At 42.9% G+C, this 21,399-nt stretch overlaps 1 protein-coding gene across 5 annotated transcripts in view; it reads right to left on the bottom strand.

The window, feature by feature from the left end:
- The window catches only part of ESRRG (estrogen related receptor gamma), an 817,641-nt gene that overhangs the window by 734,755 nt on the left and 61,487 nt on the right, over window positions 1-21,399 (bottom strand). The gene's annotated exons all lie outside the window — the stretch shown is intronic.

Genomic DNA, 21,399 nt, shown 5'->3' with positions numbered 1-21,399 from the left:
CATCCTTACTGGAAAAGCATTGTGGTAGCTGCTAGGGTATGTGGGATCAGCACAAGGGCTGTGCATTCGGTTCAGCCGAATTGAAGAAACCTCCAAATCACCACTGATTCGGAAGTATACGGTGCCGTATACTTCTGAATCCAATTGGAAGCCATTATATGGGAGCTGTATACGGCTCCCGGTATACTTCCAAATCAATATTCGGAAGTATACAGAAGTCCATAGAAAAGGCAGGAAAGGAGCTTCTGCAGCCTCAGGGAGCTGCTTGCCTCCTTTCCCGCCTTTGGAAGCCTTTTCCCGCCTCTCCCATAGCCTCCCTGGGATCAGGGAGGGCGGGGGAGGGAGAGAGGAGCCCCAGCGGCCAATCCAAAGCGGCCAATGCATGCTTTGCAGGGCTGTTGTGTAGCTGATGGCTGGACTAATCCCCCAGCCATCAGCAACACTGTTGTTCTTTTGTTTACTTGGGTGTCCAAGTAAACAGTGTTCTCTGGCCAATCACAGAGCAGTGGTATTTTTTGAAACTGCTCTGTGTAGGGCCAGAGAACCTTTTTAAGGAGTCTGCCTGGCTGGACTCCATTCCATTGCTGCTGTGTTGGTGTTGGTGTGTGAGAGAGATTGTGCTGCGCTGGCTCTTGGCCTCAGCTACTGCTGCTCTCTCAGAGCTTTGCCTGACCTGCCTGGAGAAGAGAAGACATCTAAGGTAAGACAATCTTGGGATTCTTGCTTTTATTTTAGTTAGTAAAAAGACTTTTTAAGACTTAGAGTCCCTTTACTTATCCAGATTTGGGTGGGTGGGTACTGGATAGCTTATTTAGGGTTAGGGGGTTCTGCTGGGGTGGGGGCCTAGGGTGGGGGAGTTGCCAATTTGCCTATATCTTACTTTAGTGAGAGGACTTTTAAAAGTGCAGTGTCCTTTTACTTTTTCTGATTTGGGTGGCTTGGATTTCTTGGGGTTAGGGTGAAGGGTTTTTTTGGGGGGAGGGGTTGTAAAGTTTCTGTATTGCTAAAAGTCAAGCTTTTTACTGTTTTAAAAGGATTCTGTGTTTGATTTGTTGCTGCTGTGTTGTGCTGCTGTTGTTCCTTTTCTCTTCTGGTTCTGGTTCTTGGGGGGGGGGGGGCTTTTTGGCCTAATTTTCATTGTTAAAAAGGTCACTTTTTAACAGTTGAGTTTGTTGGCCTTTTCTCAGTGATTTGGATCTGTTGTTGTTGGTTTTGCATCATGTCCTGTTGACCCTTTCCCTGGTTCTGGGGGGGGGGGGTTGGGGGGGGGTGTTGTTGACTGATTTGGCCTGAGGTTTTTTATTGTTGAAAAGGTCATTTTTTTAACAGTTGAGTTTCTCAGTGATCTGTTTGGATCTGTTGTTGTTGTTTGGATTGGTCCACTGCTTCTCTTGTTTGAGAGTTGTGTTGTTTGGGGCAGGGCTGGAGAGCTGGCATCTGTAGATTGTGTGTTCTGTGGCAGGAAAACTGGCATCTGGGTGAGAGACCCAGAACCAGCAGGCTTGTTGTGCTTGGCCAGCTCTCCCCGTGTTGTTTGGGGCAGGGCTGGAGAGCTGGCATCTGGGTTTGCTGAAGCCAGGTCTGCAGAGCAGACTTTGAGCAGATTGTGTGGCAGTGATGTTGGCAACTGGATTTATATTTGTTCCAGGCCAGCAGGGTTCATAGAGTAGATAGATGGATGTAGTGCATTTGGGTCCTATAGAGATTCTCTGGTGCGAAGTTAGGTTTGGCTTTGGGTGCCCCAGGAATTGGACCGCCTGGCCCAATCTTTTTCGGACTTGGAGGTTTTGTAGCGGAGAGTTCCCTGTGGGTTCCCTGCAGTTTTGGGGGCTCTCCCTTAAACCCCCTGCCCCCCAGTAGCCTCTAATTATGCCCTATGTTGCCATTGATTTCAATGGCCCGTAGGGGATAATGCTGGAATGGGACCCCCTGGCCCAATCTTTTTGGGACTTGGGGGGTTTATAGGGGAGAGTCCCCTGCAGGTCCCCTGCAAATTTGGGGGCTCTCAAACCCCCTCCCCTCCAGGTGGCTTCCAATATACCCTATTTTGCCATTGATTTCAATGGCCATAGGGTATAATGGGGCCATATATTCAGAAATAGCCGTACATCTGCAGTATATACAGCTATTCCGAGTACCGGTATTCAGAAATATACGGTATTCCGAATATTTTGGCCTTGTATATTTCCGAATCCGATTATTTCCATTTATTTTTTTTTTGCACATCCCTAATCAGCACCATGAAGGTACAGGGCTGCACCTACATGGTATAGTTGGTAGCACCCAACATGGTCACGGGTCATGATGTCAATCACACTAAGGGCTTCTGACAGTGCAGTTCTATGCAAAGTTATGCCTTTTAAACCCGTTGGATGGCCTCCTTATACTAGATTTGTATACCCTTTCAATCAGTCATGAATTACCACTGATGCAAAGTCTGGTTATGCCTGACAACTACACGACAGTGAACATGAATTCAGATAACTCTACCATAAGAACAATAGTCAGCTCTTGTGGATTAGGCAAGAAGAGCGCAGACATACTAGATAGTATTCACCTTCTACCAGTGATCCAGAAAGGTAGAATTGCCAACCTCCAGGTGGCACCTGGAGATCACCTGTTATTACAGTTGATCTCCAAACAACAAGACCAAGAGAAAATGGTTGCTTTGGAGGGTGGATTCTGTAGCATTACACCCTGCTGAGGTCCCTCCTCTCCTTAAACCCCAGCCTTGCCAGGCTACACCCCCAAAATCTCCAGGTATTTCCCAACCCAGCATTGGCAACCCTATTAAGCCTGTGGACCTCAAGGTGAGATTAACACTGCACTATATCTAATAGCCAAGGGTTTGGTCTTATGTAGACAGCCGAATCTGAGGTCAGACACAACTAACATTTAGGTTCAGCCAAACTGGGGGAGGAGCCCTCAGTTCACTGAGTGGAGGAGAAACAGTCTACACTTGCAAAACCGTGTGGCAAGGAAACCTGCCAGTGTTCAGACTGTGAGAGAAAAAAGCTGTGAGAAATATGGAGTGGGAAATCCAATTTCTCCTCTCTTGCATGGCAAAAGACTAATTTCAGTGAGGCCAGATAAGGCAGTGTGGTACAGCGTTGTACTAGCATGAAGTTCACTGGATGCCCTTGGGCCAGTCACACCCTTTCACAGTTTAACCACTTCAAAAAGCTGTTATGAGGATAAAGTGAGACAGAGAGAACCATGTATGTTGGACTGAACTCCTTGGAGGACAGGCAAGAAAAATGAATCAAACAGATTACTCTCAGTAATCTAGAGGTATAGTCAGTGATGATGTTCAATATGGTCAAATAATATGTCTATTGATGCTTAGGAAATTACCAGGCCAATTTATGCAGCCATTCCTTCTTATATTAGCTAAGATTCTATATGACTAAAAACTTATCAGAGTATGACAAGCAGAAAGAATGACCGTTTTCGCACACAGTTTACCTCGCTGTCACAATCCTGTTCCCACCGCAGCGTCTGGTCGGATTTCCCACCATCTGCGCCGAAGTTACAGGAAGTGCCACAGCTTTTGCGTAGCAAACGTAAACCGCTAAAACCCAGTTTACGTTTGCTACGCAAAAGCCGTGGCACTTCCTGTAACTTCGGTGCAGATGGTGGGAAATCCGACAGATGCTGCAGAGGGAACAGGATTGTGACTGCGAGGTAAGCTGTGTGCGAAAACATTAAATGTAAGGAACTCTTTGTATTGTTTATTATCCAATAGAATCTTGGAATTAGCAAACTAGCTGTGCTCCTCAAACTGGGCATCCTTATTAAGTAGACATAGCACACAAATAGATTATGAACATATTAACCTTCACTTCACATAACCTTCACATAACTTCACATAACCTTCACATAACCTTGCATGACACTGTTGACATTGTACATTTGAACACTGAGACTTCTGAAACTGTATCTGGTATCGCATATAAAAACTGCAGGTTTTGAAAACTGAAGAAATTAATCATTTGGAATATAACTTTTAGACTTTTATATACTAATAGTCATTCATAAAAATTGCAATTGATTTTAGGTAATATTTTCTATAATATGTTGTTGAAGTTACCAGCATCGAGGCACTGCTGTTGAAGACGCAGCTGCGCTGGGCAGGGCATATTTCTAGGATGGAAAACCACCGCCTTCCCAAGATTGCCCTGTATGGCGAACTCTCCACCGGCCATCGAAATAGAGGGGCACCAAAGAAGAGGTACAAGGACTCCTTGAAGAAATCCCTTAGCACCTGTCACATCAACCATCACCAGTGGTCTGACCTAGCCTCAGATCGCAAAGCATGGAGGCACACCATCCACCAGGCTGTCTCTTCCTTTGAGAACACACGCATAGCTGGTCTTGAGGACAAAAGGAGATTGAGGAAGAATCGCACTGCTACAGCACCAACCCCAAATCAGACTTTTCCCTGCAGCCGCTGTGGCCGGACCTGCCTGTCCCACATTGGTCTTGTCAGCCACCAGCGAGCCTGCGGCAAACGTGGACTATTGCACCCTTCTTAAATCTTCGTTCGCGAAGCCAAGCCGAGAGAGAGAGAGAGATGTTGTTGAAGGCTTAAACATAAGCACAATGTCCATAAACACAATTTCAACAGGAAGGAAGAAAGTTTAAAAATGAATAGGGCATAGCTTCCAGTCCTGAAAAACACAAAATGCCCTACAACTTACAACAGCAGTGCAGATAAGATTAGAATTTCAATAGCCAATCCATATACAAAAAAACTCCCTCAGTAAGCTCCTTCATTAGCATGTCACAGCCCAGGAAGCTCCGACAAGATAATGACTCAGCCCCACCCCCACCTGCCTGAGTAAATATAAATTGCCTGCCTACAGACTTCTTCTCAATTTGACCCAGAGAGAACAAGGCTATTGTGAGAGACTTTCTCTGAACTGTTTTCTGAAAGTAAACACCCATGCTGAACTGGGTTTTTTAAAGCAAGGCTGAGAAACTGATGGTGACTATGTAGAGTGCAAGGTATTATAAGAACATAAGAGAAGCCATGTTAGATTAGGACAATGGCCCATCCAGTCCAACACTCTGTGTCACACAGTGGCAAAAAAATTTATCTATGTATATATACACACACACACTGTGGCTAATAGCCACTGATGGACCTCTGCTCCATATTTTTATCTAAACCCCTCTTGAAGGTGGCCATGCTTGTGGCCGCCACCACCTCCTGTGGCAGTGAATTCCACATGTTAATCATCCTTTGGGTGAAGAAGTACTTCCTTTTAACCGTTTTAACCTGTCTGCTCAGCAATTTCATCGAATGCCCACGAGTTCTTGTATTGTGAGAAAGGGAGAAAAGTACTTCTTTCTCTACTTTCTCCATCCCATGCATTATCTTGTAAACCTCTATCATGTCACCCCACAGTCGACGTTTCTCCAAGCTAAAGAGTCCCAAGCGTTTCAACCTTTCTTAATAGGGAAAGTGTTCCAGCCCTTTAATCATTCCAGTTGCCCTTTTCTGGACTTTCTCCAATGCTATAATATCCTTTTTGAGGTGCGGCGACTAGAACTGCACACAGTACTCCAAATGAGACCGCACCATCGATTTATACAGGGGCATTATGATACTGGCTGATTTGTTTTCAATTCCCTTCCTAATAATTCCCAGCATGGCGTTGGCCTTTTTTATTGCAAACGTACACTGTCTTGACATTTTCAGTGAGTTATCTACTACGACCCCAAGATCTCGCTCTTGGTCAGTCTCTGCCAGTTCACACCCCATCAACTTGTATTTGTAGCTGGGATTCTTGGCCCCAATGTGCATTACTTTGCACTTGGCCACATTGAACCGCATCTGCCACGTTGACGCCCACTCACCCAGCCTCAACAGATCCCTTTGGAGTTCCTCACAATCCTCTCTGGTTCTCACCACCCTGAACAATTTAGTGTCATCCGCAAACTTGGCCACTTCACTGCTCACTCCCAACTCTAAATCATTTATGAACAAGTTAAAGAGCATGGGACCCAGTACCGAGCCTTGCGGCACCCCAGGAATGGTCTAAGCACATTCTCCCATATTTTCTTGAGTATAGATCTCTTCCTGATTGGTCACTATGTCCTGAATCAGTAGTGTAGCTAGAGAATATAAGACAGAAGTTCTGTTGACTGGTCTTTCCTTACATCCCTTAAGTATCAAATCCAACATCCTTCCATCCTGAACACATACAAAATGGTGGTTCGGAGAGCAGGGAATGAGATCAGTTCCATGCCTTTCCCACAGACTCCATTCATTACTAGAGAACATTAAAATGTATTTCCAATACATTACACTGAGAGAGGGTGCTGTCTTATCACAATTGCCTTCTCACACATTTATCACATTATACCATAGCTTTTATCCAAGGAAATCAGAGTAGTTTATGTAAGGATTCTTATTTGAGCCCCAAAGCAACCTAGGTTCAGCTGAGAAATTAGTGGCAGAACAAAGATTTTAATTAGGGCTTTCCGATATAAGCTCAGCTGTGTGTCCATTACTCAGCATCCTATGCTGAGTAATGGATTATTATGGATTATTCTTCAATGTCACTCTGTTTTTCTTGTTTGCACATTTTCTATCCATACATGTTCCTTCTCTTCTCTAGACTATTGTGATATTTTTTAGGTCAAACAATAATGGTGATTTATTTATTTATTTATTTATTTTATTTATATTTCGATTTATATCCCGCCCTTCCCACCGAAGTGGCTCAGGGCGGCTCACAACATATAAATTTACATAAGTTTAGCTTATGTAAGTTTATATATGTTAGCATAGTAAAACTTACATAAGTTTTACTATGCAGTACAGAAATGTCTGTCTTGTAGGATTCAGAAGAGGCTAGGGTTGCCAAGTCCAATTAAAGAAAAATCTGGGGACTTTGGGGGTGGAGCCAGGAGAGTTTGGGGGTGGAGCCAGGAGATATTGGGGGTGGAGCCAAGAACAAGGATGTGACAAGCATAATTGAACTCCAAGGGAGTTGTTGCCATCACATTTAAAGAGACAGCACACCTTTTAAAATGCCTTTCTTCCATAGGAAATAATTAAGGATAGGGGCACCATATTTTGGGGCTCATAGAATTGGACCCTCTGGTCCAATCGTTTTGAAACTTGGGGGGTATTTTGGGGAGAGGCACTAGATGCTATACTAAAAATTTGGTGCCTCTACCTCAAAAAATAGCCCCCCAGAGCCCCCAATACCCACGGATCAATTTCCTATTATTCCCTATGGGAATCGTTCTCCATAGGGAATAATAGAGTGCCCAGTAGACATTTCCCTCCCCCTCACGCTTTCTAAAGGGGGGGAGGGCCTCCAAACTAGGGAATCCCCTGCCCCCTCCCTCTCACACACACACACTTACCAGATCTTCCTCCGGACAACTCTACTTCCTGTGAAAACGAAAGCAAAGAAAGGGAGGGGCCGTTCTCAGAAGCCCTTTCTGCTTCCTGCCCAGCCTTAAAGGGGCAGACATTTTGCAAACGGCTCAGGAGCTCTACAACATGAAGCCTAAAGGTATGTTCTCCCCCCCTCCACCCCCCACCCCCGCTTCCAGAGTTTTGAAGAGCGGGAGATGAGGCTGCGAACCCAGAAGTCTCCCGCCAGAGCGGGAGGTTTGGGAAGCCTAGAAGAGGCTGCAACTGGATGATGACAAGGAACTCTTCCCCCAAACACACATATGCTACAAGTCAAAATAGTATACTGATGTCTATTGAAGTGAAGGATGGTAGATAGATATGTATAAAACCAGTGTTGCTTAATGAAAAATTGAGGCAGCCATAGCAGGACAATGGCAAAATAAGAACATAAGAGAAGTCACGTTGGATCAGGCCAATGGCCCATCCAGTCCAACACTCTGTGTTACACAGTGGCCAAAAAAACCCAGGCGCCATCCGGAGGTCCATCGGTGGGACCAGAACACTAGAGGTCCTCCCACTGTGGCCCCGCCAAACACCAAAATAAGAGCAGCTGCAGGATGTTTACATATGAAGGATATTGGGTGAACCTGAGTGCCTGCTTCAGAAAAAGTGCTTTCATAAGGTTGTATACGTTGTGGTACAAACCCCCTGAATGAAACTTGAACAAAAAGTGATGCAGACAAAGCACTACCCCACAACTGTACTTTACCCTCACAAAAGGCTTTTAAAAAGTTATATTTTGGTTTCAGAAGAACTTGCATAATATTGTTCTTATTTGTCATCAGAAATATTGTTTGCTAAATCTATCACCTAGTCCTATGCAAAGTCTAAAATCCAGAAGTACAACAAACAATGACAACAGTGGAAGTGATTCATAGCAGTTATGTATCTTGTCCTAATGTATCTACACTCTATAATGCCACCCTAAACAAAGTCATACCTTTATACATTCACAAAAACCAAGGGGCTTAGACTGGAGAAACTTTGCATAGGATTTCACTGTAAAGCTAATTCATATTCTTCACTTATATTAACACATGTTTTCAGACCGTATGAAACCAAGACTAAGGTGAATTACTATATACTACACTGGCATTCTCCACTAACTAGGAAATATATTTTGAGTGATTAAGTGGAATTGTTCGTACAAATTGTGAGCTTCAGCTTTTTGCTCATACAAAATAGCTCAGAAAATATATACTGCATGTGTTTATTACAGCTACAGTTGCTATGAACATCTATAACCCTCCAACAATTTCTTTGATTTATGTTCAAAAACATACAGGGCATGAAATGATGGCTGCAACCTTACATTTTCCTCAAGAAGATTGTGGGGAGCAGATATATTCCAAAACATCATGCTAGATTCCTTGTTATGTCTCTTTTTAAAAATAAATGTATGATAATCAATTATATACGCTTCAAAGCAACTGCCACTAGATTCTCCATCAGAATATATGTTTGAGAAAACAGCACCATTCTCCTACTCATATCTATTTGGAGTTTCTATAATGATTTGTTTCTCCCTTTCTCACTAAGGAAAACATAATACTGTACACTATCTAGATGCATACCAAACAGGCAAGTCTTACAGAGGAGTTTTCAAAAGGTGTCTTTGAGGAACTATGTACCAGCAAAGGGCAACATGATTTAGGAATTCTAGACTGATATCTCTTGTTCATGCTTTGAAATCAAGACTAACTCTACAACATTGTAAGAAGTGGCAGTGCTATTACCTGAGAGAAGCGTCAGCCCCAATTCAAGTTACAAAGATGGGATAAAATGTTAAAGCCATGTGCTTCAGCTTAGAATTCTGACTGAAACGGAAAACTGCTTGTGCACATTCTTTCCATTGAAAACAACTGCTGCTTCACTACTTATGGCAGGAGAACCTCAGGGAACTGTGAACATATTAATAGGAGAACATGGACTCTTCTACAAGAGAAACTTGACGAGAATTCATTCAGCTCTGCTTACCGGGTAGTGTAATCATTTATCCCATTTCTATTCTAGCCTTCCTCCAAAGGGCTAAAGCCAAAATTATCAGCACAACAACCTTGTAAAGTTGACTAAGCTGAAAAGTAACAACTGATTCAAACTATATAGAGCAATATGGAAGAGCAGGGAGGTGAAAACAAGGTTGCACTTACCTGTATCTGTTGTCCATAAAGTTGTCACTGTGCAGGCACACATGGGTACTACGCAGGCCAGCTGCCAGAAGATTTTATTCTAGCACAGCAAGAGAACAGGAGGAGCCCCTCCCAGCTAGAGACATTTAAGACCATTTCCCTCCTAATGGGCACATGCTCCTGGGAGAAGCTCTGTACACTCCATCAGTTCCTAGAAGCCACTGCTATGAGCAGTGTTTGCTACTAAGAGACTCTCATATGCATACATCTGTGTATTTATATTTTCTTATCTTCTCCTTTTTAAAAAATAGCTCACAGTGGGGTAGGAGGGAAGGATGTGTGCCTGCACAGTGACAACTTGATGAACAACAGTTACAGGTAAGTGCAACCTCATTTTCATCTTGGTTTTCTTTTGCAGTCCTACAAGGGAGACTACCAAGCTAAAGTAGTTGATGGTGAGGTGAGCTATTCTTTGAAAATACAATGTAGGACTGCTGTCTCCCTTCTTGTATTAGTGCCAACTGAGTAATGTTTGATAAAAGATCCACTGAAGACCAAGTGGCTGCTTTGCAGATTTCAGCTAACATGATGCCTCCTCAAAATGCTGCTGAAGCCACCTAAGTTCTTGTAGAATGCACCTTTATAGCAAAGGGGCAATTGACAGAAATGTGGTTATGTTTTTTTAAAAATATATATATATATATATTATAGATACAATCCATCTGGATATGGTTTGAGAGGATGCAGTCTTCTCCTTGGAATGATTAGCAAAATAAACAGATGGCTGAGTCATTTTCTGAAGTCCTGTGTCCTTTTAAAGTAAAACAATAAAGCTCATTTAACATCTAAAGTGTGGAGTTGTTTTTCTGCTGCTAACATTGGATGTGGGAAGAAGGAGGTCAAGGATAAATCTTGAGCTAGGTGAAATTTGGAAACTACCTTGGTCCAGAACTTTATGCTCAACCTAAGGACTGACTACCCTCTGTTTATGAAAAGGAGGCTTTGGGGGTGAAGCCAGGAGTAAGGTTGTGACAAGCACAATTGAACTCCAAAGGGAGTTCTGGCCATCACATCTAGAGGGAGCACGCTCTTTTTAAATGCCTTCCCTCCATAGGAAATAATGAAGGATAGGAGCACCTTCATTTGGGGCTCATAGAATTGGACTCCCTGGTCCAATCCTTTTGAACTTTGGAGAGTATTTTGGGGAGAGGCACTGAATGCTATGCTGCAAATTTGGTGCATCTACTTTAAAAAACAGCCCCCCCCCAGAGCCCGAGATACCAGTGGATTAATTCTTCATTATACCTTTTTTTTTTTTATTAATTCCAACTATGTTTATTGATTTCTTCCTTCCAGACACTTGCCAAAGTCAGTCCTGCTTAGCTTCTTAGTTCTATGAAGCCTTAACTACTTCTGCTATTTATGAAAGAGAAGCTATCACAGAGCAGGCAGTAATTTGCCTAACCCAAAATACATACATTTTGATATCCCTGAAAAGTACAGGCAACTGATATTTCATGATTCCGGTGTGGAAAAATCCAGACAGAATTCTGGTTTTAGGTGACAGAGATCTTATGCTTGAATTAAACAAAGATATGGAGATGACACCTTAGATAAAGTGCCAAATATGTTTTACCAACTGTACACATGGCATGCCAAGGTGGGTAATTCATATCCACCATGTATTTACATTTTACTTCAAAAAAATAACATGGACACCTATAATAGAATGTTTGAAATAATGAAGCTATTGATTCCAGATAAACTGTTGTGGGGGCACAATGCTCCTAATTCCTTGTTCCATTTCAGTCATCACAGCGTATAGTCTCTATTCAATGGACTGCAGAGGGACCTGGCTTGTCACAAACTAATGTTGGCTAATGCACCTAGAGGTAGAAAAGAGGAAATACGAGGCACTACATGACATTGTTGCCACTTCTGTGCAACAATATGAGCAGGTGGAAGATAACTTAGTTGCTTAAAGAGATTGGCTAATTTGCAATGAAGAATTATATCTGAGTTATTGCAGTTAAATAATTGTTGCTTTTACTATTAGGGTTAGATAGTCTTTTGTTGTGGTCACTGGGTGTACCACAATGCATTAACATTAAAAAGTTTGACATATTGTAAATAAAGTTAAACTATTTAATATTATGTAAATATATATTTCTATGTAGAGTTTAATTTCTATTATTACTTTTCCTTCTTAATAAAGTTCATTGATAACAAAATAGTCACTATTTGTTGCATGTGAATATGACTTATTTTAATCATAAAATAACAACAAAATATTATTAATGGTTATCCACAATTATAAACATCTATGCTGCTTTACATATTTTTCCATGAGGGCTTTTTGTCATGTGGACTCCTTTCAGTATGGACTTTTTCCCATGTGGGTTTATTTCCATGTAGGCATTTTTCCATGGGGGCATGTTTCCATGGGAGCTTTTTTCCTGTGAGCATTTATGTCCGTAGGGTTTTTCCTTTGGGCTTTTTTCCTTTGGGATTTTTTCTTTTGTGCTTTTTTCCAGTTACCTAATAAATAGCCCTTAGCTCCAGTAAATTAATGTGAAATGCTTTTTCAGATTTGGCCCATAAATTTGCTTACCCTGACAATGAGCCCTCCCCCTATCAGACATGGAGGTATCAGTAGTGATTGTGATCTGATTGGAAACCAAAAGGCATCCCTACAGCCAGATGGTTCTCTATTGTCCACTACAATAGTTGTCTAGGAATACCTCATGGAATAAAGAAACAATTATCAGGAAAGCAAGAGGAGGGGTGGAACTTACAGATAAACCAATTTTGCAATGATCATATTTTTAAATTGTGCAAATAGAACCACAAAAACTCATGAGGCCATTAATTCTAGCAACCTTTGGATGAGGATGGCCTTCTGAAACTGATTATTTATGCATGGTTCCATACTCTGTCGAATAAGGAGTCTCTATCCCTAGACAAGAACATTTGTGCTCTGGAAGAGTCCAGAATTATTCCAATAAAGGGAATCTGCCTGGGAATAAGGTCTGACTTTGTTGAGTTAATAGGAAGACCTAGTTCCTGGCAAGTTTTAATGGTCAAGGCTAAGAGTACCAGAAGCTGCATCTCTGTGGCAGCTGTGAACAGCCAATCCTCCAAGTAGGGAAAGACTGAACACCCTTGTGAATGCCAGTAAGCAACCGCTACCACTATACATTTAGTGAACCCTCTAGGGGGTATAGCCAGACCAAAAGGAAGCACTGTTCTTGCTGAAGCATCTGCAGCATGCTTCCCTGCATTCAGTTGCTGTTTTGAAAGTTTTAGAGCTTCTGATTGTATGTTCATTAGGTAGTTGGCCCAAATATGGAGCCAGCTTCTCCCAGAGGAACTGTTGGTAGGTGGATATGATTGCCTGATAATTTGCTATCCACAAATTCAATTAAGAAGAGGTGTACCACCTTTCCACTGAGCACATCAATTGTTCTCCCTTCTTGGTCTGCTAGTGCAGAATGACAGCCAGTTCTATATTTTGCCCACACTTCTTCAGCTCTTCGGGAAGAAGATATTATCCCAAATATTCCACAATTTAAAAATATGGTGTATTTTTAATCCATTTGAGAGTAACATTTATCTCAACTATTGTGATTGTTAAGGACGCAAATTTTGACTAATGTTATTTATTAATATTTTTAACAATTGACAGTAGACACTGTTTATTTTTTGTTTGAAAGTAAAATAAATAAAAAGTTTTAAAAGCGATCTGGGAAGAAGAAGCAAGGTGGGTGAATAAAAATGGGCTGGTGTCTTGTTGCACCCCATACATATTCTCCACCCTTCTGGATATAGGTGAAATCAAGGCTGGTTTCTTCCCAATTCCCTTAGTCATATCAACAATACTGTCACTTAGAAGGAAAACTACAGTGCCAGGAATGTCAGGATAGAGCCAGACAGAGGATCATATCTTTCATTTTTGCTTCTATAGGTGTGACTTGCATGTCCAAGACAGCCCCGTAGCTAAGAGTCATAGGTAGGGTGGCCAGACCGTCCCGGTCACCCGGGAAAGTCCCGGTTCTGGCCCCCAATTCCCGCCTCCCGGGCTGGCTATACCGGGACCATTAGAAGTCCCGGTTTAGCCGGCGGGCCACGCGAGCGGGCGGGGAAGGTGGCGAGTGAGGGAGCCAGGGTCCCTGCACGTGCACACGGCGGTGTGGCGGGCTCTGCGCATGCGCAGGGCCCGCCACAACGCCGTGCGCATGCGCAGGGACGCTGGCTCCCTCACTCGCCGCCTTCCCCGCCCGCGCGCGCAGCCCACCGGCTCCTCTCGCTGGCGTAGGGCCCCGGTCACGGCAGAGGGGGCGGAGGCGGGGCAGCGGCGCCGGCGTGGCGGGAGGCCCCAGGTCAGCTGCCGCCAGCAGCGCCGCCACCAGCACCAGCCGCCGCTGCGCCTCCTGGCCAGCCCGCCCGCCCAGAGGGGAGGCCACCCACGCCCTGGAGAAGGTAAGCCCCCCCCAGGCAGGCAGGCAGGGAGGGAGGGGGCCGAAAGCGGGGGGGGCGGCTGGCGGGAGGGGGTGGCCGGCCTTTCTTCCTTCCTTCCTTCTTTCCTTCCTTCCTTCCCTCCCTCCTTCCTTCCTTCCTTTCTTCCTCCCTCCCTCCCTCCTTCCTTCCCTTCTTCCTTTCTTCCTTCCTCCCTCCCTCCCTCCTTCCTCCCTTCCTTCCCTCCCTCCCTCCTTCCTTCCTTTCTTCCTTCCTCCCTCCTTCCCTCCCTCCTTCCTTTCTTCCTTCCCTCCTTCCTTCCTTCCTCCCTTCCCTCCCTCCCTCCTTCCTTTCTTCCTTCCCTCCCTCCTTCCTCCCTCCCTCCTCCCTCCCTCCCTCCCTCCTTCCTTCCTTCCCTCCTTCCTTCCCAGTGGGGTGGGCTCCCGACTCCCTCCGCCGGCTGTTTCTGATAGCCCTGCGCCCCCTCTTTCATTTGATATGTGTCCCATGCGGGTGCCACCCTCCTGCCGGGAGATGCCGCAAAATGAGCCCCCTTGAGGCTTATTGTGGCAGGGCTCGGGGGAAGCGAGCTAGACTGCTGTTCTTTTGAGGGGTTATAGAGTGTTTCAAGCCCGTCCCTGTGGCATCGGTCCCATTGTTGTGGGACCCAGGGGGCCGGCGCAGCGGCCCGCTGAAGCAGCCTGTCAGTCACTTCCGGGTTCCTGTCCTGCATCTCAACCTGTGTTGTTAGTGACAGGCTGCTTCGGCAGGCCGCTGCGCCGGCCCCCTGGGCCCCACAACGATGGGACTGATGCCACAGGGACGGGCTCTAAACACTCTATAACCCCTCAAAAGAACAGCAGTCTAGCTCGCTTCCCCCGAGCCCTGCCGCCATAAGCCTCAAGGGGGCTCATTTTGCGGCATCTCCCGGCAGGAGGGTGGCACCAGCACGGGACACATATCAAATGAAAGAGGGGGCGCAGGGCTATCAGAAACAGCCGGCGGAGGGAAATGATGTCATTTGGGGGAAATGATGTCACAGGAAGTGATGTCACTTCCTGTTTCCGCCAGTGGCATGACATCACCGGAAGTGACGTCACCGGAAGGCCATTCCAGCAGGTGCAAGTGGAGGAGTGGGGAATCAAACCCGGTTCTCCCAGATAAGAGTCCGCACACTTAACCACTACACCAAACTGGCTCTGGGGTCCACGTGGGACTGCACAGGTCAATGAAGATGAACTCCTACTTCTCCAGGACATAACTGTTTAACCACTACAACACATTGTCCTCCACAAAACTTTGCATGCTGGTTTTCAGAAGCCTTTTCAACACTAGAAGTAACACTGGTAACGGGGGAGAGTCTGCAAATGATAAGCCTGTGGGAAGCCCTCAAAGGGTTGTATGATGCCATGCTGAGTCATGGTAGAGTATGGCATGTTGCCCTTAGTGTTTGGTGCTAACATCCATGAATCTAAAATATTATTTCAGTCCTGAGTCTAAAACTAAGATTCAGTTGCCTAGGATTGTTAAATATTTCCCAGTCTTTGTTCTAGTAGAAGTAGCTTCCATTTTGAGCAAACGCAATCTGAAGATGTAATTGATAAGATGCAGCATTCACAATCTGCTCAACTTGACATTTGCAGTTGGTTTCTCAATGTGAAATGTTGACATCAGTTGAACTCTAAGCATGGTTAATACAAAACCACCTGGACTAAAGCAAGTGTAATATTTGAGATGGGCTTTGCCTCCCCCCTTGCAACACACATACATGCTGCCTGCCTCTCAAGTTAACCAAGCACCCGTTTTCACACTGCTCTCATAATGAAATCTTCAAGGAGTGATGGAGTTAAACTGCAAGAGCACCACAGACCTATTGTCCATGCAGCTCTGCTAGATGGCATCAACAGTTGTTCACCTATTTTCACAGTGAGAAATTACCGGGTACTCACAATATAGGAATAATAAGATGGAATCTAGGTCAAAATCAAAGGAAGTTTGCCCCCTCAGTTTGATAGTAGAAAAAATTCACATATAAACATCATGGCAGTGCAATGTAAAAACAAGGAACTCATTTGTAAGACATATCAGACACTCTACATAGGGGTTAAAATTGCATTTTTTTCCTTTTGTGAAAGTAGTATTCCTTCAGTCTGTTTCCCCCCCCAAAAAAGCATTAAAATCAATATAAAACTGCAATATTATATTTTTTATAATCATTATTCAAACAGCTGACTTGAAATGGTCCCTTGTTCATGGGGAAATCTTCAGTTCGTTTTTTCAAGTACGAGCAGTTCAGTTGAAAGAATCACCAACTGCCCCCTGGAGAAAACTGAAGATCTGCATTTAAATGGAGATATATTGTTTCCAAATGTGCACTATCTGGAAGGCACATATTGTCAGGGTTTCTTAGTGAATGGATTTAAAATTGCATTAGGTAAGTTTCAAGGCTATAGCCCTTCTTATTTCATAGGACTGTGGTGATTTTGTGCACTTGCAGGAGAATGGATGGGTTGGTTGGTTTGTTTTGCCCCTAATAAATTAACATTAAATCCTCTCTCTTATACAGTGAGCAATATCTTCTACAGAATATTTGTAAGTATATTCAGCAAAGACCACAGTGGCCTGCTTGGATACAAGCAGTGAAATAATTGAGAAGCGTACTGACCTAGAGTGATGGAGTATAAAGCTTGCTGTACAATACAGTTAATTTAGAGCCATAAAAACACTGTGTAAAAATTTAATCTTGTGACTGACCCATATCATATCGTGTTTATTATTCACAAGTCACAGGGTTTTTTCCCCATTAATTTAATATTTGGCATTTAACACTCAGCCTTTAAATTTATGCATTTTTGAAGTGTACTCTTAAGCACATTTAAAATTAAACACACCACATCAATACAGCTAGTTATTAACATACATGCTTTCTCATTTTGAAATGGAAGAAGCTATGTTAGCTGTCCACAATACATGGTCAAAACCCTAGAGACTTTTAAAATCAAATGAATTTTGGTTGGCATATTGGGAAACCATTATCAGATCCAATGATTCCCCCCTCTTCCCTCGATTATATATGAATGCAAAAATAGACATGTATTCTCTTGACTCACACAAATACAAAAGAAAACATCGCAGAAAAGTTTTGCATAAGTCTGTTGTTAAGCCATATGTAATGTTCATAAAGAAAAAGACACTCACAGTCAGTTTCAAACACTCAGGAATTTGTCTAGGCAGGCTCTTGCTGAATTTCTGGTTGCAATGAAACATCCCTGTAAACAAGGTTACTGGGAACAGACCAAGATATCCTTCTCAGCAACACCTTCAACAGGAGCTCTTCAGCAGTCTACTTAGTTTGTTATCCCTTATCTTACAGCACTGACATTCTAATGCTGATTCAAATTCTGTGTTCAAAATGAAAGCTGAAATATCTTTAAGATCATTTAATATTGAAATGCTGCTGCAATAATAAATGGTGCTAGGATGATGATATAGATACAGTATTCTATATGGTAACCTTATAATTTTGGAAACACACTGCAGAATGGAATATGTGACAGCATACACTTAACATATTCAAATTATCTGCTTATTTTGATATTGAATATATTAATCAAAAAATTACCAATCTTCACCTACTGAATATTTTTACAAATTAAGTCTCCATACAGGTTATTAGAATCTAGTTTGCATTGAAATGAATATGGAATTCTTTTTTTAAAAAGCATGCATGCCAAATTTCACTTATCCATTTTCCTAGATTCCTCATACTAGATACTGAAACTACTTTACATTTTGCAGAACTCCAATGTGGACACATTATTAAATGTAAATGGGGATAGCCACATATGATGGTCTTAAGACTTACATGAACATGCCAAGGTATGTCACAATGGGCTGCAGTCTTTAGCACCTGTGTGTTAGAAGATGCACTAACCAGCTCAAATTGTGAGTATACTCATTATAGAAAAAGAGGACTGACTCAGACATTACTGTGAGAGAGAGCCCCCTATTTTTACTTATATACGGACATCATGATCACCCATTTGGTTGCCAGGGTGCCTGGAGTTTCAACTCACACACACCTGCTATGAGACGTGGGTTTTATCTACCATTTTCTAAGGGACTTATATATGGCTACTAAAGACCTCAGCTTCACAGCAGCACTCTCTATCTCTGAAAAGGTGCTAGCCAGAAGTACAGATGGGCTCCCAGCCGCTCCGTGCGTGTACAATATTGACTGTTGCAGTGGAAGAAGTCATGCCACCATATGCTGTCCTGTCAAGAGGTTTCCAGCCTTCCCCATGAAAAATCCTTGTTAGGCTAACATCATCAGTGACCATTTTCCTTCACTGCCAGACCCCATGACAGAGAAGCAAGAGGCTCACGTATCCCAACAGTTGCTTCAAACATCTGCATAAGGCAATCATGCTTATCTTAGGCATGTATCCTGCCGGACTGCCCAAGCTTTTGTCAAACGGAACTCTAGACAAAGAATGGTGCCATCCAGAGGAGTAAGAAGAGGAAGACCAGCCTTAACCCGGGCCAGAGCTATTGTGAAGATCGGGTGTCACCTTCGGTATCAATTTGGCCCTCTATTGTCACCTTTAGATAAGTTTGTATAGCTTGTTTAATCCCCTCTTCCCATGCCTTACCCAAACTGCCACTTTGGAGCCTCCCCCTGTCCCATTGTTACCTGGAAATCCATTCAGGTGACCAGAGTCAGGTCTGCTCATTGGCTTGAGGTGGGCATCCAATCAGGTACCCAGAATAGACTAAACACTGCCCACTACAAGCCAGCCCCTTTTTGGGAGGACCTCTTCTTTTCCAAAAGTTTATAACAGGAGAGAAGGCTTCAACACTCTCTGCCTGAGCAACATGTAACCAGATTGTTCCCCTCTCCCTACTCAGTAAGGAGCATCAGGCGTGGCACAAGGCAGGGCATGTCTAGATCTTCTAGTTGTAACTGGACCATAAGCCCATCAGGATCAAGTAGTATACCCTGTCTATGTTTTACCCTTGTGTTACCCCTCTATCAATTTCATATCTGTTTTCTTAGGTCTGTATGTGTGTTGTATGATTTTATGCCCGTGTATGCATAATAAATTTTATAATAAACATCCTTAATTATTAGACAACATCTTCTCGTTATTGAGTGACTTCCAAAGGAGAAACTTCTGTATACACAGATCCATAAGATCTCCCTAAGGCCTAATTGCCCATCGTCTAATTCTCCAAACCTAATTTTAGGGCAATTCAGGTAACATTACACATAAGTGGGCACTGCAGATATATGAATTACTCCCATTTCTAACAGTACAATCCTTAAAAATGTTTTCCTTGGAGTAAGCCCCATTGAATAAACCTGAATAGAATTTTGTGTAAACCAGCTTAAGAATGCTTTCTAAATTCCTGTTCTTTTATGTAACATCTGAACTGGAAAAAGCATGGATCTCACACACAGTCATATCCATGCATCAGAAATGGCAAATTCTATGTGGCTTCGATTTTGACATGGTATTAGAAGCAAGGGTTCAGAAACAGAATACATTGCTTCTGCAAAACATTAGAACCATTCCCAACTACCCATTTCTATGCACATTTACTTTAAGAGTACAACCCACTGGGGCACAGTGGGGCTTTTTCGGGAGAGTAAACAAAAGATTGCACCCTCAATCTTGTTAGGGGGGGCGGTCATGTATCTTAAATACAATAGTCCATAAGTGATCCTCATATCATTTTTCTGTGAAATAAAATTAGATTCCTAAAACCTTGTCTGTGACTACCTTCTTATCTCCCACAGCTTCCTATTACAGCCAAGATGCATAACTGCTGCCTCAACAATGGCTGTTATCCACTGGACATTGCAATTTCTCTTATGCATTCATTTTCTTAGATAACTAATTTTTCAACTTTCATCTTTAAACTTTAAAGTATTAACAATTGCATGTTTGAGGATGGAAAGAACCTACAATGTGAGTGATCAGAACATCTGACTCCTATCAAACTCCTATTTTTCTCTTTCTTTAACTTTATGGGAGAAAATGCACCATAAAGTAGCAATTTCCCAAATGGCCTTTGCTAACTTTCAGAAATGAACTCCGCCACATTAATAAATTTACTGCTTTACTAGAGTTCTAAAACTTATTCCTAGATCATCTGGGACTCCCAGAAAAAGACGCCCAGACTTTCTGTCAAAAAGTAGTTTCCTTTACAGACATTGCTGTTTCATGTGCTCTTTTGTTATAGAGGCTTTTTCACCTTTTTTCTTTTCTGTGTGAAAACAGGGTGAAACTTGCACAGAGGTAGTAACATGTGATGACTGCATGTGTCGCTATGTGCTTAAATGATGTATTCATAACAAAATTCATGCAGATTTGGTCTATCAAAACATTTCAAAGCATGTGATACATGTGAATTTCAAACTTTTTTGCACATGGAAATACTGTCTGGGCAGGAAGTGCATAACATAGAATACAGCTTCTGTTTCCAAGTCTTCTCCTCACACAATGATGCCAGTTGCTCACATGTTCCTATTTGCCTACATGCCCACTCATGAGCATACAGAGTTCCTCAAGTCACAGACCTTGTCTTGTCTGCTTATGTTCCTATGTAAAAGCCATTCACACTGCTGGCACCATTTAATTAAGAAATAGTTACTATTGCTATTATTCCACCCAAGCACAAATGAAGACATGATTTCCCAGCTACAAGAAGCAAGACTGGACAACAAACTACTAAAAGTACAGGCAAAGTTGTCTAGTTGTAAACTATCTGGTTAATAATTGGTATTGTTGGTCAGCTCATCTCCCCATGTTTGAAGCAGCCCACAGTTCTCCAAAGGAGCATAAGCAAAAAGCTCACACTAAAGAAGAAGAAAACAGTATAGTGAGAATTAGAAATAAACCTGGTACTTTTGGACCTTTGTGGAATTTAATTGATTTCACTGCTCCAAGTCTCCAATGTGGGCAGGGAGGGAGAACCTGATTCTATATGCCACTCCTTCTCTCTTGCCCCTTGATTTTTATTCCTTTTTTACTGGTGAATTGCACTTTGTGTTTGTGGCCACTATTCCAATGCAAATAAAGCAACCACACTTTATTGCTGCCTAATAAAATACATGTTTACTTGGAGTAAATCACACTACTGAGTTCATTACATTCAAGAGTGCATTCTTATGCATGCTTGCTCAGAAGTAAGTGGTACTGAGTTCAGTGGGGCATATGTCTAAGTAAATATGGCATCCATATTAATGAACAGGAAGACAGAAAATGATCCTCCTCCTAACTTATATAACTTATATGAGGGGCAAACCTTTGGGGTCTTCTGAGTCACTCAAAAACCATGTTCTAAAATAAGGGAAAGGAGCTATGGGGTCTC

Source organism: Heteronotia binoei, chromosome 1 (genome assembly GCF_032191835.1).
Source record: "Heteronotia binoei isolate CCM8104 ecotype False Entrance Well chromosome 1, APGP_CSIRO_Hbin_v1, whole genome shotgun sequence".
In the NCBI taxonomy this organism is placed as follows: domain Eukaryota; kingdom Metazoa; phylum Chordata; class Lepidosauria; order Squamata; family Gekkonidae; genus Heteronotia; species Heteronotia binoei.
The sequence above is the reverse complement of the archived record's forward strand: the minus strand, read 5'-3'. Positions and strand labels throughout refer to the sequence as shown.